The sequence below is a fragment of the Neodiprion lecontei genome, chromosome 7, assembly GCF_021901455.1.
Source record: "Neodiprion lecontei isolate iyNeoLeco1 chromosome 7, iyNeoLeco1.1, whole genome shotgun sequence".
Lineage (NCBI taxonomy): Eukaryota > Metazoa > Arthropoda > Insecta > Hymenoptera > Diprionidae > Neodiprion > Neodiprion lecontei.
This window is the reverse complement of record NC_060266.1, coordinates 6,047,322-6,063,563: the sequence shown is the minus strand read 5'-3', so window position 1 is coordinate 6,063,563 and position 16,242 is coordinate 6,047,322. Positions and strand designations below refer to the sequence as shown.

At 37.7% G+C, this 16,242-nt stretch overlaps 1 protein-coding gene across 15 annotated transcripts in view; it reads left to right on the top strand.

Moving 5' to 3' along the window:
• LOC107219944 (leucine-rich repeat-containing protein 24) overlaps positions 1-16,242 on the top strand; it is a 132,401-nt gene that overhangs the window by 105,655 nt on the left and 10,504 nt on the right. The gene's annotated exons all lie outside the window — the stretch shown is intronic.

The following is a 16,242-nucleotide window of genomic DNA, read 5'->3' as shown; positions in this document are numbered from 1 at the left end:
AGCCGGCCGCGAAGCCTCGATTCGAAGGCGAAACGATGTGACTTCTCCGCGATACAAAGCTGACGGAAAGTAGGTACGTGGGAGGTATATTAATACGTAGCGACAAAATTCCATGTGTAAAATCGTAAAAGCTCGACCGGGTTGTAATCAAGGTGCTACTGATGGAGAATGATAAAAAAAAAAAACACAGATCTAGGTTATTTTTTCGATCTATCGACGCCATTCTGTGTATAAAATCAAGTATTGTAATGAAGACGTTTCTATTGGTGAAAAGCAAAAAAAAAAAAAAAACCCCACAGATTTGGGTTATTTTTCCCAATTATCTTTCATGGATTGTTTGAACGCGGGCTGACCCGAAAAAGCTTCTGGTTTGTTTTTTGTTTTGTGCAAAAGTGTTTCTTGAGATCTAAATTTAGACATTTTTTTTTTTTTTTTTTTTTTAAATTTGAAATCGGATAACGAGCTATTCTAATTTGCTTGCCAAATTTCTGAAAGTCAAATTTTGTTTCGAAGAAAATTCATATCCCGGCGGAGAGTCGATAAGTTTTTGGATGGAAAATTAATTTAGGGCAGTTGAGAATCGTCAGAAAACTAGCATTGATCAGTAAAAATATTGAAAAAAAAATCGCCCATCTATTAGAAACACCTAATTTTAAATTTTCCTGCGCCTTTAATTTCCCGTTTTGGTGATAAGAATTGACCGCCCACGTCATGCGATTTAACGCTGCTGGATTTTTTTCCTTGAGTTTTTTTTTTAAAGTTCAAAGTTTATACGCCAACAAGCCCACGCATGAAGGAGGAAATTGAGCGGCGTGTCAACGAAATTCAGTCACATTTATGCAAAACGGTGATGGAAAATTTCAACAAAAGAGTGCGTGTGTGCTGGCAAAACCGTACAACGTAACCAATATATCGTGTACTTTAGGAATCAATAAAAAATGTTCACTGAGAGAAATTTTTAGTTCCTGTTACCGCTCAGTCCTTAACGATTTTCATTTTTTACCACAATCGAAAAATATATTTCTAGGTAAAAAATGAAAATTAGTTTTCTAGCTGTTACCAGAAAGTCGAGTATCCGTTACTATTCTTTCTCATTACGATCACTGTTGCTATATTTTCTTGCAACTGTTGCGAAAATTTAATGCTCGTGCAAGAATAAATTGACGTTGAAGCCTTGTTTAGCTAAAAAAGTAGATTAAACCTCACAAACTGATTTTGCGTTGCAATTACCAAAAAAGGATCGACGATATCGCAAAATGGTTACGCGTACCTCGTTTTTCGTAATTCAAGCAATATTCAAACAGTTTCCTTAACGATACCTGTTTTACCGAATTTAACAAATGAAATTTTTCCCAGTATACAATATCTAATTATAACCCTGTGTTTTCAATCGAAATTAACCCCTGCGTGAATTTTGTGACACCCTTTATCCAGCCAACGACTGGCGAGTTGATATCTCGGATTTTACGAGCTCGGAGCTCGGAGGCGCGCCGATTTCTTCGCCTGCAGTCAGGATCTTTGAGGGTGCGGTGACCAACCGATCCTTGGACATCCTGCGCTCCACCCCCATCCAGTATACCTACATACCTACGTTTTTCATTTTCTTTTACGACGCCTCGACGTCGCTGTTGATAATATTGCAAACGAATAGCTGTAGCTGCGGAGGCGGATACGTATAAACGAATACATTCACATCTATACACACACACACACACACACACACACACACAGATATATATATATATATGTATATATATATACCTCATACGCACAAGTTTTTGCATGAAAATACCCGATGGGAGATTCGGTAGTCGAGGTATTTTTGCCGAGGAGAATATTTGAATACTCCTCACCCACGCGTTAGCTCCGACCGCCGCAAAAGCACCGGGGGTTGAAAAAACAGGGCAAGAAAAGATAAAAAAAAGAAAAAAAAAAAAAAAGAAAAAGATTTGGAATAAAAAGAAAAACAATAATGTTATGCAAATAAAATTGCGCTGCTTTGCGACGAGTGAAAATAAAACGTTTTGCAACTCCGCTTTTACATTTAACTCCTGCTGCACGCATTTTTTTTCAGCCGACGAAGACATTATACATACGCATGTGTACGGATACGTGTATACATTTTATTCCTTGTAGAAATAAATAAACACACACACACACAACTCTTTTGCACACCCTCGCGGTGTATTAATCGTACTTAAGTCGTCGTCGTATTTTTCTTATTTTTTATGTTATATCCCACTTTCACGTTATACCAACGTATATAAACCGTGTCAAGAAGGAGAGTGAGGGAGAGAAAGAGAGGGAGAATGAAAGAAAATAATAATTTATCCGCTCTACGCGGCGAACAGTGAAGTTAAATCGGGGTGTGGTTCAAGTTCCGAATTTTAAAAGTTCCGAAAGCGCCTGATTCCGAATTATTCGTTGGCGAAACTTGATGTAGAGAAATCAAGCCTTTGCGAAACAATAAAGTTTCGAATGATCGGAAACCCGACCGCTCAAAGTTCCGAAATGCATGATTACGAGGATAAAGTTCCGACAGAGCAAAATTCTGAAAAATAATGTTTCGATTGAGTGAAATTCCGAAAGTTAAAATATACCTACACAGCGTAGTTTACTCAACAAGTGGGTGTAAAAAATTAGAAAAACCAGGATTCCGAACGTAAAAATATCGAAAATTCAAAACAAAGCAAGATCAACGTGGCGAAATTTCACGAAGCCATAAATTCATGGAACTGAAAATCTTTGATCATTCGGAATTTCGATGTTTAGGATTTTTATATTTTTTTCAGTTTCGCACTTTCGTAACTTTCCTCTTTCAATAATTTGAGCGTCAGCTTTCGGATCATTTGAAACTTGAGTCTGATTTCTTTACTTTAAGCTTCGCCACCAAAAAATTCGAAGTTTGGTGCTTTGGAAACTTTTCGAATTCAGAATTTCAACCCGTCTCGTTGAATCGCCAGCTCCCTCAAAGCTAGCAAGTTTTCGTTTATGTAGTGAGAGAATTTTTTAGTTCCGGTTACCGCTCAGTCCTCAACTATTTTCATTTTTTACTATAATCGAAAAATATAGTTCTAGGTATAAAATGAAAATTAGTTTTCCAGCTGTCACCGGAAAGTCTAGCATCCGTTACTATTCTTTCTCTTTACGATCACTGTTGCTATATTTTCTTGCAACTGTTGCGAAAATTTAATGCTTGTGCAAGAATAAATTGACGTTAAAGCCTTGTTCAACTAAAAAAGTAGGATAAACCTCACAAACTGATTTTGCGTTGCAATAACCAAAAAAGGATCGACGATATCGCAAAATGGTTACGCGTACCTCGTTTCTCGTAATTCCAAAAATATTCAAACAGTTTTTTTTAACGACACCTGTTTTACTAAATTTTTCTCAGTGTGACTTGTAATCTTTGGGAAAATTTATTTTACGCTCTACACTCGAGGCGCAGGGATCGCACAAATTTGGATAAAAATGGTTTATGTACACACACATACTCACACGCATATATATACAAGGAACTCGCCGTGTGGCGTTAATAAAAATATTTCGTTTTTATATATGGATAAAACACCTACCTCAGTGGAATGGTGCCACATTTGAGAATATAAATGTACCCAAGTCGTTCTCGAAACACTTCGCGATATGGAAAAATGCTTTGAGGGGATATCCGACGAAAGAATGCCAGCGTAATACACACGGTGGGAAATTCCAGGAACAATTGTTTGAATGGCCGATGTTACGCACGTGCGTAACTGTTTCGAAGAATAACGCAAACTGTAACGAAATTGGTTTTCTTGGGTATCAAGTAGAGGATCTTAAAATAGTTGGTCCGTATTTTCTCTTTTTGCTTTTCGCTTACAATTGAGCCAAAGATATGTAGCAAACCTGCCAAATTAAAAACTATAGCAATCTCTTCTAATCCACGTGTCACGAAATGTGTGAAATTCAGCTGCGAAACAGAAGGAAATATGGACAGCCACATTGTTTTAGGTTTTTCTCTGGGATTTATAGATGAGTAAAACTTTTTTCTTACTCTCAATTTTTATGCAAAGATCCAATAATTGATGCGATTGGATCTTAAACGGAAAACTTGAGGTTAGTGTCGGTTAACTTTTTTATTGATTGAAAATTCGTCAATTTTTTACTCTCTTATAAGAGATTTTAAATGGCGCACAAATTTTGGAGATACGTTAAGAAGTTTAGGTCTTTCCAGTCTAGCTTGACTTGTAAAATTGCGGAATTTTAATATTAAAAGTGATACATTTTTTGTCGGACGAAATAGTCTTCAAATGTAAAGACTAAAATTTTACTGTACAAGAAATCATTACGTTTTTACGACCTCCGTCAAAGTGCTGATCACGAATTTTTAACCTTTGATGAATCTTTTACTTGTAAATTATTCTTTGCTAGTTACGAATCTATTATGTACGTAATTTAGTCTATCTAACACCCAGAACGTATTAGCTAATCTCTTATAAAGATTCCAGTTTTAAAAAAATCACAAATGTTTTCCTCTTAACAGTTGTTTTGCCTTTTTTCTTTTATTCGTTGTGTTTCCTCCCTTACTTTTTCCAGTCGTGAAAGTCTTTTCTGAACTAGTGTATTCCGATATTTGGTCGTTTCTATCTTATATTTTTGATAGATACGTGCAGACGGTACAATTACGGAAATGAAATGCTCGCAATGGTGAGTCAAATTTTTTGCGGTCTTCGCTGAATTCTAAAAGATCATATCAACTGATTGTGCGGAGTACATATGGATCTTTTTATAAATATATACCACATTGAAAGATATTGCTATGGACGTAAGTTGAAGTCTGAATTTTCTCCCTTTGTGTGCAAGATTCGCAAAAGGCACGCCGTCAGACGGTATAATAATTCACGGTTGAGTTATTGAAACGATATTGATAGATCGATAGATATATGTGTGAACCTATATGAAACGATTGCGTTTTATACATCCATATCTCGCTGTATGGAAAAATATAACCAACGTTTTCTTTCAAGACGTTACTGCCAGTGGTGATCAATAATGGATCGTGAAAGAAAAAGTGTCAAAAGTTTCCATCCATCGTGATGAACGTTTGATAGTTGCATCGTAAATTTTTTCTCGTCATTTCTTCGCCAAAAAGACCTTTACTGCCTCTGTATATTTACAAAATGGTAATATGCATGTTCATGCATAACTCGAGAAGGAAAGATTAAAAAAATTCTGCACAATTTACCGTCTAACTTCTAGTTTCACGCATTCTTTTTCATCTCACGCCCCAACGGAACGGACTTCTGAACTTATCAATATTTAACACCTCGACTCTGACTGTCAGCTTGCACCCACTTCAGATTACAGTCTATTCTCTCTTTCATTCTCCCGCTCTATGTATTATTTATTGTTCTCTGCACGTACAGCATCTGCAGAATATTCATCATCGCGCAGCTTGCGAGCATATGACTAATTACATTTTTGCACCATCGCTCCATGTTTTCCAGACGATTTTCAAGTGTCTTTTTTCTTGCTATGGCAATTTTTTTCAAAGTTTCAACATGAAACTTCCACTCTATACGCTGATGTCAAGAATACGTTTTAAACATTATCACGTGCATTACTTTCTCAATTTCAATCCTGATAATGTTCGTTTGACTGTTGTTTTTACCATTAAATACCGCATGATACGGGCAATCTACAATATGACACACTTCGGAACCAATTTATACATGACGATAATTCCCCTACACTGTTCTGAAAAAGTAAGTATTAGACGGTAGTAAACTTCGCACTAGATCGAATTCGGAAATCGAAGACATCCATCATGTTCCTCCCGTTCAATCCTATCGCTCATCCCCGCCGCGGGATGAAACTGATGTCCCGTTTTTATTGCGGGCACGTTAACCGTTCGACGCTGTCAGTTAAGGCACCAGGAAAAGAGCGTTATCAGAAATTATGTGGTAAACAAGACTGCGATCAATGCCACCTTCGGGCAAACACACCGGCAGATAATGAACGCGTATCTTTTTTCACCTTATTTCTACAGTCACTGCCCTCAGAATCGCTCCTGTAGCTGAAGTTTTTGATCGATGAAACTAATTGTAAATCTAAAATGAATTTATGAAGGTAAAAAGCTAAATCAAATGCAGCATGTTTCCAAGTAAACACCGTCGGATGATGAGTTGCCTACCACTAAGGGGAACAAATATTGGTAATACAGACCACCGAGTTATCGGTAGATAGCGCGTTTCAAGTTAAATTATGCAAATTATCGAAAGCAGTTGTTTGGCTGTTTATAACACTGGTCAACAAAATTTTGTAACAAAGTGCTGGCTAATTTTTAAATACCTATCTACCCTCACTGTTAAAACATATTTATTTTGATTCGATCAGGTTTAGTTTTTTGTGTTACAGCTACTGCCAGTAAAATTGAACTGGGTACAATAAATAAAAAAACATCCTGAATCATAAAAAGTAAGTCAAAACAATAAAGATTGAATTTTAGCTGTAGTAGCTGTAACGCATAAACTAGACCTGATCGAATCAAAAACAAATATGGTTTCATAATGAGAGTAGATAGATACTTCAAAATTAGTAAGCACCTTCCTTGTTATAAAATTTTGCTAACCAGTATACTGTGACAATATATATAACCCAATTTTTATTTAACAAAACTGTATTTTTGGATATACTAAAAAAACATGATATCACAATAAAACTATCCATATGGAAAATATTCTAACATCAATTCGATTATACAAAACCTTGCTTCTAACATAATCAGTTGAAAGTTTCTATGTTACACATAAAAAGTGAATTTTTTTTAACTAGTGTAACCTACACTGAAGCGTTCAGTGATCGCGTTCCGGCATCACGTTAAAGTGTCACTCGGTAGGTCTGTTTTACCGATATTTGTCCTCCTCAGTAATAGGCAACCCAACACACTCCGGCGTTCAGCTGGAAACACCGTGTATTCAATATTCGGCTGCAACTTTACAGTTTCGTACCGTCACAAAAGCAGCTCTTCTTTGACAATGAATCGGTAAATTAGACAAGACTTCTTGTATGGGGTGGGAAATTACCCTTGATACAATCGATCCGGGTACTTACAGGGTCGAAGTACTCCATAGCGAATGAGCGACCCCCTTGTGAAGAAGAAATATCCGCGAGGGTGAGTTGAGGCAGGACTACGTGGTGAGTACGCGGCGGGAAGGAAGTGGCCTAGTTCATTCGTTCCGTCTTGCTCTTTTTCTGGATCATATATCACAGTTCCCATTTGTAGTCCCGCAGAAGGAATTCTCATTCCGTGGAGAACGCCATTAGTCGGGCACGGAGTGCTACGTGAGAAAATTTTGTGACGAATAAGATGGTGGCCGAGGAACGAAGGCGAGGACGAGGGTGAGGTTAAGGGCGAACAGTGCGAGTCCAAGGAACTAAGAGGTCTCCGATACACGGTGGAAGCGTACTAAATCAGAAGTTATTTTCATCCTGCGAAACCCGTCGATAAAGTGCAGGTGAAGGAAAAGGCAACCGAGGACGGACAATTTACTTCCCTCTTATAGCGAGGACCATATACCAAAACGAATTCCTGTTAATGCATGAAAGCGAGAATCAGAAGGAAAAAAAAAACCAGTGCCAATGGGTGTGGAAAATTCGTCGCGTGAATAAAATTTTTATACGTAATCATCGCTGCTTGGATCCAGTAACAAATTCATTATACAATTTTCGAAACACCAGCGTAAATTTTCGGCATCCGAGGAGACACAAGATAAATGGAACTGTCGTAAGGAAAAGTAGAAACAAGTGCTTTCGAATAAATGGGATTGGTTTCCGTGCAAGAATCCAATAGCGATTCTTTTTATTCCTTAACGTTTCGGCACTTGATGAAGAGGTCGTCCTTGGAAGTAGTAAAAAAAAAATAAAATGAAATAACAAAAGAAACTGAAACCTTTTATCAGATATTGGTAAGGATAAATGGGATCGTAAGATAGTAACATGAATGTTCATAACGCTATACGTAAGAGCAAAGAGAATCGTGTAATATTATATCATCAAAACGTAGACATCGCTTTTATATGCCGGTTGTGGACGTATTGCTTATTCGTCTAGACTGACACCTCGCAAAAAAAAAAGAAGAAAACGAGCCGATGTGCATACTGTTTTTCATTCGAAAACCGAATTGGATTTTTGATAAAAGAATAAACTCTGTTCAGTCTGAATCAAAAGCTAGAAATAGAAAGAGAAAAAAAATTACAATCATCTCCGGATGGATAAAAACAGATTTTTGTGAATACGGTATAAAAACAAATATTCATCAGCAATTACATTTGTGCGGAACAATTATATGCTACGGTTTAAGATTTTTTAAATATTTCTTGGACAATTTGCGGGGATCTGATCAGAATGAGACTAAGAATATCAGAATCGTTTGAAAAATAACACAGTATGATCCTTGTGATTTTACAACGTTTTCAGCATATTATCTTGATATGAATTTATTCAGATTCATTTCTATAATAATAATATATAAATAACATTGTTGGAGATTTTTGAAACGTTTTCTTTCACTTCTCCGAAGTTTTGATCAAAACGTTCGGACACAAGTATCTTTATAAAGGTAGAACCCGATGCTGTAAATATACATTTTATGACTAACCCAGGCTATGCCATTGTGGTCGACCATGCAGGCCAATAAAAAAGCGTCAGTCAACATCTATATAATAAAGTTACGATTCTCAGTCGTATTAAATTTATCACACACCATGTCTCTAAGGACGCAGGGTCTGATTCTCGCTATGACGGTATTAATTCATGGCCTTGTCAGAAGTACTTATACACATCGTAACCACACAAGTTTACGTAAACAATGTTGTACAATACATCACCATTTTCTGTTCTTCTCACACATAATGATCTGGTAACGATTTATGTACACACACAGGAGATTCCAAGAGCATACGGAGTACAGACACTTGGGAGTCGTTACCCTACTGAAAAGAGCTGACAAGCACTACTGTTCACAATACGTTCCAGAGATATGATACATATACGATTCGTGTCAGCGAGTCTGTAAACCGTATTTTCTCACTGGCAACTGCGACTACGTAGAAATCTTCAACATAACTACTACCTAAGTCATTTCCGTGCAACTGAGGATAGCTCACGATGTCAAACGGTCCCCAAAGTTTTGATCGATCAAGCATAACCGAAAACTCAAGTTATCACTTGTACCGAGTTAGCTTAATTGAGGTTAAATATTGTGCTGGCTTGCGTATCTATATTGGTGTGTATTAGAGACAACTGGAGCTTACGGCACTTGAGCTTGATAGATCAGAATTTCAGGTACTGTACGATTCGAACCCAACAAAGTTGTACGCACTCTTGATAGTCCTGCTTCATGTTATAACTTTCTCGTTGTTGGTTATGACCCAAGCTTTTTAGCCGAGACCCTGCTAAGAATCCGACACCGAAGTAGGTACGAGATCCTCGAACAATGTGAAGACAGTCGTGAACGGGATGACGGGCCATTTGTCCTCGGATATTATGGGGGGATGGTTGGAGGGCTGAGAACTGGCACGCGACATCATTGTGCGACGGTGTATGCAATCGCGCTCCTGCCAAAGGGAAATATAACTGCAGCCGACGCGACACGACGCCCGTTGACCAAAATGGGAAACGGGTATATGGTTGGATGGATCTGTTCGGATGAAGGGCCAGAGAGTGTGAGAGAGAGAGAGAGAGAGAGAGAGAGAGAGAGAGAGAGAGAGAGAGAGAATGTGGATATAACCGAAATCTCCGACCGTGGCATCTGTCCTATAATGGTGCCTTACAAAGGCGTGGACCCCGCCATTGAACCAGGGCAATGTACAATGGCGCCACGTGTGTCGACGGTTTCCTCACGTGGGGCTGTTGTATTATACCTGTCGGCAAGGGATAGCTGCTCTTCTCACCCTAAGACGAAACTCGGTAGGTGGTGCCGCGTTGTCCGAGTGGCCATAACCGTTGTAACGAAGGAGAAGAGATATTGGAAGAGTAGAATTTAAGTAGGATGAGTGTACCATTTTTTGGTCAGCTATGCACCGTGTCTGACCGTGAATTGGTGATTTTATGGCCACATCCATTATGTGTAAGCGAGTGAAGGAATGGTCACAAATGGCACAAGAGTGTTGAGTCGACTTTGATCTTTGTAAACCTTTGATTTCCACTCGATGTGGTGGTTAAAAGTGGTGTATTAGTTCACTGTGGAAGGTGGCCAAAGTTCAGATAACCGTCGTAACAAATGCGGGGAGACATAAAAAGTATGAAATTTAAGCAGGATCGATGCACCATTTTTGGTGGGTTAAATACCGTGTGTGACCATAAATTGAATTTTACCCTATTCCAGCGGTTTGAAATGAAACCTCGATATTTAGGCTCTTATTCGCGATTTCAGTTCCAATTTTTATTTTACTCATTTTGTTCTTCTTTGTTTTTTATGAGAATTTCTGGAAATTAAAAATGTAATAATATGATAAAAACTGAATGTAAGACCACCTCGCAATGAAATTACCAAAAAGGTATCGATTTTCAACTGTAAAGTATCGTTAATGAAATTAAGACGATCTGAAATTTGAAATAACCATCTTTTCTAAAAGTACGTCGTTACGTTAAATGGTTCAATCACAGGTATTTTTGTATAATTACGTTTTGTACAATACCGTTTTCTCTACTTTCGCCCCAGGAACGATGGAAAAATTTATGAACGGAGTTGGCGAATAACGGTAGAATGTGAGAGACGGAGAAAAAAATTGATGAAAACTGATGAGATTGTGTGAAAAAAAGTGTATCCATATATAAAGAACCTGCTCCAGAGTTACAGATAATAAACCAAGGAAAATAACTTAAAAGCCAAGTTCGCGGAATATGACATATTGGAGTTCTTGGCTTGAATTTCAATGAGACAGGCTATTGAGGATATCCCCTTGAACTCGCAGTGCTAAATTTAAATTAGCGAGGTCGATTCAGCTGATTTAACCTACCGAATAACTTTTACGCTTGGCGCTAAATCTTAGCTGGAATTTCCGCCATATACAAACCGTTTATCGTGAGAGCGATATTTCATGCGCTGACTAAAGTGGAAATGGAGGGGTGAGTTGGGTTGCAGGGTAAAGTTTTACGAGGATCGACGGAAACTCTGACAGTCATTTGTTTGCGAGTCAAACCTATAAAGCGAAAAGCTAGGGGTGGTGGGCAGAAACGGCGCGTGTTCCTTTTCGGAAGGGATGAAAAAAGAAAGAGGAAAAAAGAAATTGGCCAGCACTGTATCGGGTGCCATTATCCCCTCCCCGCGCCGGTTAATCAATAAACACGATTGGTTATTTTATGGTCCACCAGAGAGAGAATTATACCGAGGAATTACTCGAAGATAGAAATTTTCTCATTTCCTTATTTCCGTATTCTTCAACCCCTCGCGGATCTTCGGCCGGCGACGCCGGCGGAACTAATTGATTCAAATTGGCATTTTTATTCCCAGTAAATAATAGCTCGGTTCGAATCCTACCAGAAAACGACGATCAGGCGAAACTCGAGTATAACAGAACTTTGTCAAAGAGCAAAGGAGGCGAAGCCAAGAGTTTGAACCGCTCGGTTTTGTCTGCCCGTTCTTCCGGATCAATGGATGGAACTCAAAGCGTTCTACGCATTGTGGCCAGAATATTGAAAAAAAATTTCAGGACTTCCTGAGAAATCACTTTAATGTTCAGTTCCAGTTTTACTCGAAATCCCATTCATAAATCTTATGTAATTTGCTCAGACGGTGTTTCTTTCGCGTCAATAACATTAATTATTTACTACTTACTAATAAATTTATGAGAACTTGACTGAAAATAAATCGTAGTTTTTTTACTTTGAATTTATTAAATACTTCGTGAAAATTGAATACCAGTTCAATTTTTTTTACATCCCTCAAATAAAAACGCTACGGTTTTCACACTGACTGCAAAAATGTGTCAAATTACTTGGTTGATGTAAAGAATAAAATTACCTGTTGGAGAAATTCCAAGTCTGAAGGCGACAAATGTTTTCACTAGTTATTTCTCCACATTGTGAACAGACAGCTTTTTGATCCAGAAAAAACCAACAAGTGACAAATTTTTCTTTTAAAATTGCACGGATTGAAAAGTTATCTGATTACTCAAGAGAAATGTTTTGAATTTTGAACTATCAAAACCACCAATTTTCAAATTCAAAGCAAAGTAGAATAACATGACTTTGTGACATTACAACAATATTTATATTTCTATTATTTCGGGCAGAATTTAGAAATTGAAATATTACTGCAATATTTCTGCAACTTTTTAGAAATATCGTAGCAATGTTTCTGTAATATTGCAAGCCGTGCGTATGACAAGTCGCAGCTGTAAGAAATGAGATTAAAACTGTAACATAAGCTTGGAAACTTCTACATAATACTTGGTACACCGAGACCAATTTCGCTTCAGACTGTTGATGCAAAATTCTAGTAAAATAGATTTCGTTATAGTAACGTTTTAAACATTATTGTAATCACAAAAAAATATTGAAAAAATAACGATTCACTGTGATTGTAATTGTTAATAGTAAATTTTCTGGTCATTGCAACGTTAAATCTGATTGTTTGATTTGCGAAATTCTTTTAGTTGAACAGGGTCAGTTTAGCATCAGTTAATTTTTGCTCCTACACAAAATCATCCCAATAGCGATACATGCTAGATTTTCTGGCTACGTGAATCGAAAAAAAAAATTAATCATCATTTTAGGTAAGGAAAAAAAACTGGAATTGCCGATTGATAGAAGAACCACAATATCAAATTTTCATATACGCGAAAACCTTATTCGTAGAATTTAAAAATGTGGAAAGTTCAAGTACAGAAAATTGAAAATATAGTAAGTCGAAGTAGAGGAAGACCAATTAGAGAAAGGTCAAAACATGATACATTCTAACAGCTCTACAATTTGACATTCTATGTTCTAAGCTTTCTAATCCTTCTAAATTCTATAAATTAACTTTCTCCTTTTTTAAAAACTCGATATTGTAACCCTTCAGTTTTTTTGGTCTTTCTATAATTTCACTCCCACCCATCATTTTGTACCCAGAGGTACGTATTTCTCGATTCTGGTAAAAAGTGAAAACAGAATGTGAGACATTAACCACAGCTATAAATTTCTCTCGGTGTAGTTTCGCGACGAGATTCTATTCGCACAATTTTTGTTTCGTTGGTTCGTCGAATGCGTTGAAAATTTAAGTAAAATCGAGTAAAATCCGAGCGGCCATATCGCACTCCGCCTTACTTTCACGCGTTGTGGAGGCGAGCATCGACGCTGCTGCCGTTTAGAGGCTTCGACGAGAAGAGATTTGAAAGAAAAATGAAGAAAAAGAGAAAAGTGAAATGGAATAAAAAATACACCCCGGCAATAATATTACATCACTCCTCTCAAGTGGAGTCGCAATCTCATTTTGCTTACGTCCCTCTCAGCGTCGGCAAGTCGATTCGAGGCGAGCCAAGGTTTAGGGGATGTTAGGTTAGGTTAGTCTGCCGACTGAGGGAAGCCGAGAAGCCAGGGGGAAGCTCAGATAAGCGGGCAGGAAACTTGGAGCTTTCCATGCAACTCGCGTAAGAACCGCGCGCTTCGGGCTCTAACGTACAGGACGGGTTGGGTTGGACTCGTTGCTGTGCCTGGGATCTGGAATCGTGTCTTGGAGGTTTTTTTTTTTTTTTTTTTTACGAAACGGCAAACCCACTGTATACAAACGAGATTTTAAACCGACGATGAGCTGCTGATAAACTGATCGAGTGGGGATGTACTCGACAGGGGGAGGAGGGATAGATCAAAGAGAATCCTCTTTTCACTCCCAGCGATTATTCCTGTTCTCAAAAACGCAGATTCTTCCCACTGAAAGCTCTTTATACGACAGCTTTTTCACCGTCGGGTACTCGACGATCATTATATAAGATGCACGAAATACATCTTCGGCTTGTCATTGACTGTTCTTGTTCTCAGAGTTGAAAGGATGTATTATATCATCGGTTTGAATGGTGAAAAAAGTGGGTGAATTTTGAAAACTTATAACTCGTCAACCAATCGTTGGATTCGATTCGCGTTTGTTTCGTTCAACAGTGGGTAGTTCAAAATTCGTTTGTATATATTTTTTTTTTTTTTTCTTCTACAGGCATGTAAGACGAATCATTGCTATGGACAATAACGTCGAGCATTTCACTCGGTGACATGTTTCTGCTGTGTCCACGATATCTCGAAAATGGCTTCTCCGTTTTACTTGAAATCAAGAAACAGTATTCCTGGATAGTTTATCCTCATAAATTTTTGTAGTGGATTTGAATTTTAATATCGAACGATTGGCATTTTGGTAAAAAAAAATAAAGACGAAACTTTCGGTTCGTGGCAAAGACGATAAACAATATGAGAAAAATCTCTTCAAAATTGAAGTAAACGGGTTTCAGCCGTTTTTACGATATCGTGGACACCTCAAAAACCTGTCGATGAACGAAATTTTCAACCTTATTATCTATAATAAAGCTTCCTATCAATTTATTGTAATGAAAACAATATTCAAACGAAGCTCGATCTACGTCCATTTGAATAAGACAGACTTTATTAGAATTGAAGGATTGATTCTCAACGTACGAATTCCCAAAATTCGCCCAAATCTTCAATCGTCTCATTTGCTTGCCAAAAATAAGCGCTTTCAACATCCTTTCATCTGTTTGAGATGATATTTCATTTGGATTAGTATTGGAACATTAAATTTGATCAAATCAAGCGTGTACTTGTCAAGCAGAGGTTATACTCAGACTTTGACTTAGAATCTTCCAATTGCACCACTCAATGACTTCGTAAGTCATCATATCTTGTAATTCTTGTTCTGAGACCATCGTTCAAACAGCATCGCGTCAAAATAAAACAATTCTTCGTTGATGCAAAATCTTTCAATGTAAATGCACATCTAAGTTCAATTTTATTTAAAGTTACTATTATTCAAGTGTGAAAAAAAAACATCCCTGACAGGATCGAATCTGCTGAAATATAGACTACAAAATCAAAAGTAGTAACTCTGACGCCTGTTCTTCGACAGTGTTGTTAGTGTATCAGGAGAATGCCCGATGATCTATCGACTTCGCACCAGTTTCAATTTGTGATAGAACATCAGCCGTGAGATTGTATTTCCATATGAAATGATAAATTTCCTTCATAAATTGGCCGATGTAATCTAGGCGACGAATTTTCACTGACGGTGAACTCCTTCTCGGCTTTTATTCATTCGAGTAAAAGTTATGAATTTATGGTCCGTGAAGCTCGTAAATCGTCGTCATTCTGCATGTCGAGAGTGTTGGATAGTCGTGCAAGCAGAGTGGCAATAGCCTGACTCCATTTCGAGTGCCACGTAAAAACGGATTGGTTTCATGACAATTTTACATATCGACCGTACATTTTCTGGTAGGCTGCCAGCAAATTTTTTTTCGATCAACGTTCATTCAAGTCCACTTTCATTATTTTATATCAGCTATTCCGACGCAAAACTCTTGTGTTCAATAATCCAGGCTGCCAATGACGAAACAATTTAAAAATGGTCAGGGACGAATTGGCGGCTAGATTCAGCTGCGGATCGTGAATTTCACATAGACAGTGACTAGAATCCAATGGAATGAACCTGAACTGGATGGTACCTCCTTCACGTATTGGTATAACATACTTATAATGTCCAACGATCTATCCCATCTTGGAATCAAACTGTTCAGTTGTTTTAAAGATTCATTGAAAGTTGTCCGACCCATCATTGCATGTGAACTTTTCACTTACGCTTCCATTGTCGAATACATTGTAATTTTTATGGTAGTACTCCGCGTCACTGAACCATTAAAACTATTATAATTACGTTCAACGAGTTACCTGATCAGTTAAAAATTGAAGAGTCATGTGTATGAAGCATAATTGTGACTCGATTACATTAACCAATCTTTGCCTCTAGTCGATCAGTAACAGAACATTGGTGTTCTGTTTCAACTCATGGAAATACAAAGCCCCGAGTATTTGATATTGCCAATTATTATCGGAATCAATTTTCTCAAGCTTCTCGAGCAACGTGTCCATTCTTCTAACCGAGACCATTTTTCCCAATCATTAACAATTATCACCAACTCGAGAAAAACTGAATCAACTTCGCAGACTGAGAATTTCACAAAGGAATGTCTGCCTACAGTTCCGAAACACGAAAGATAAAAATTT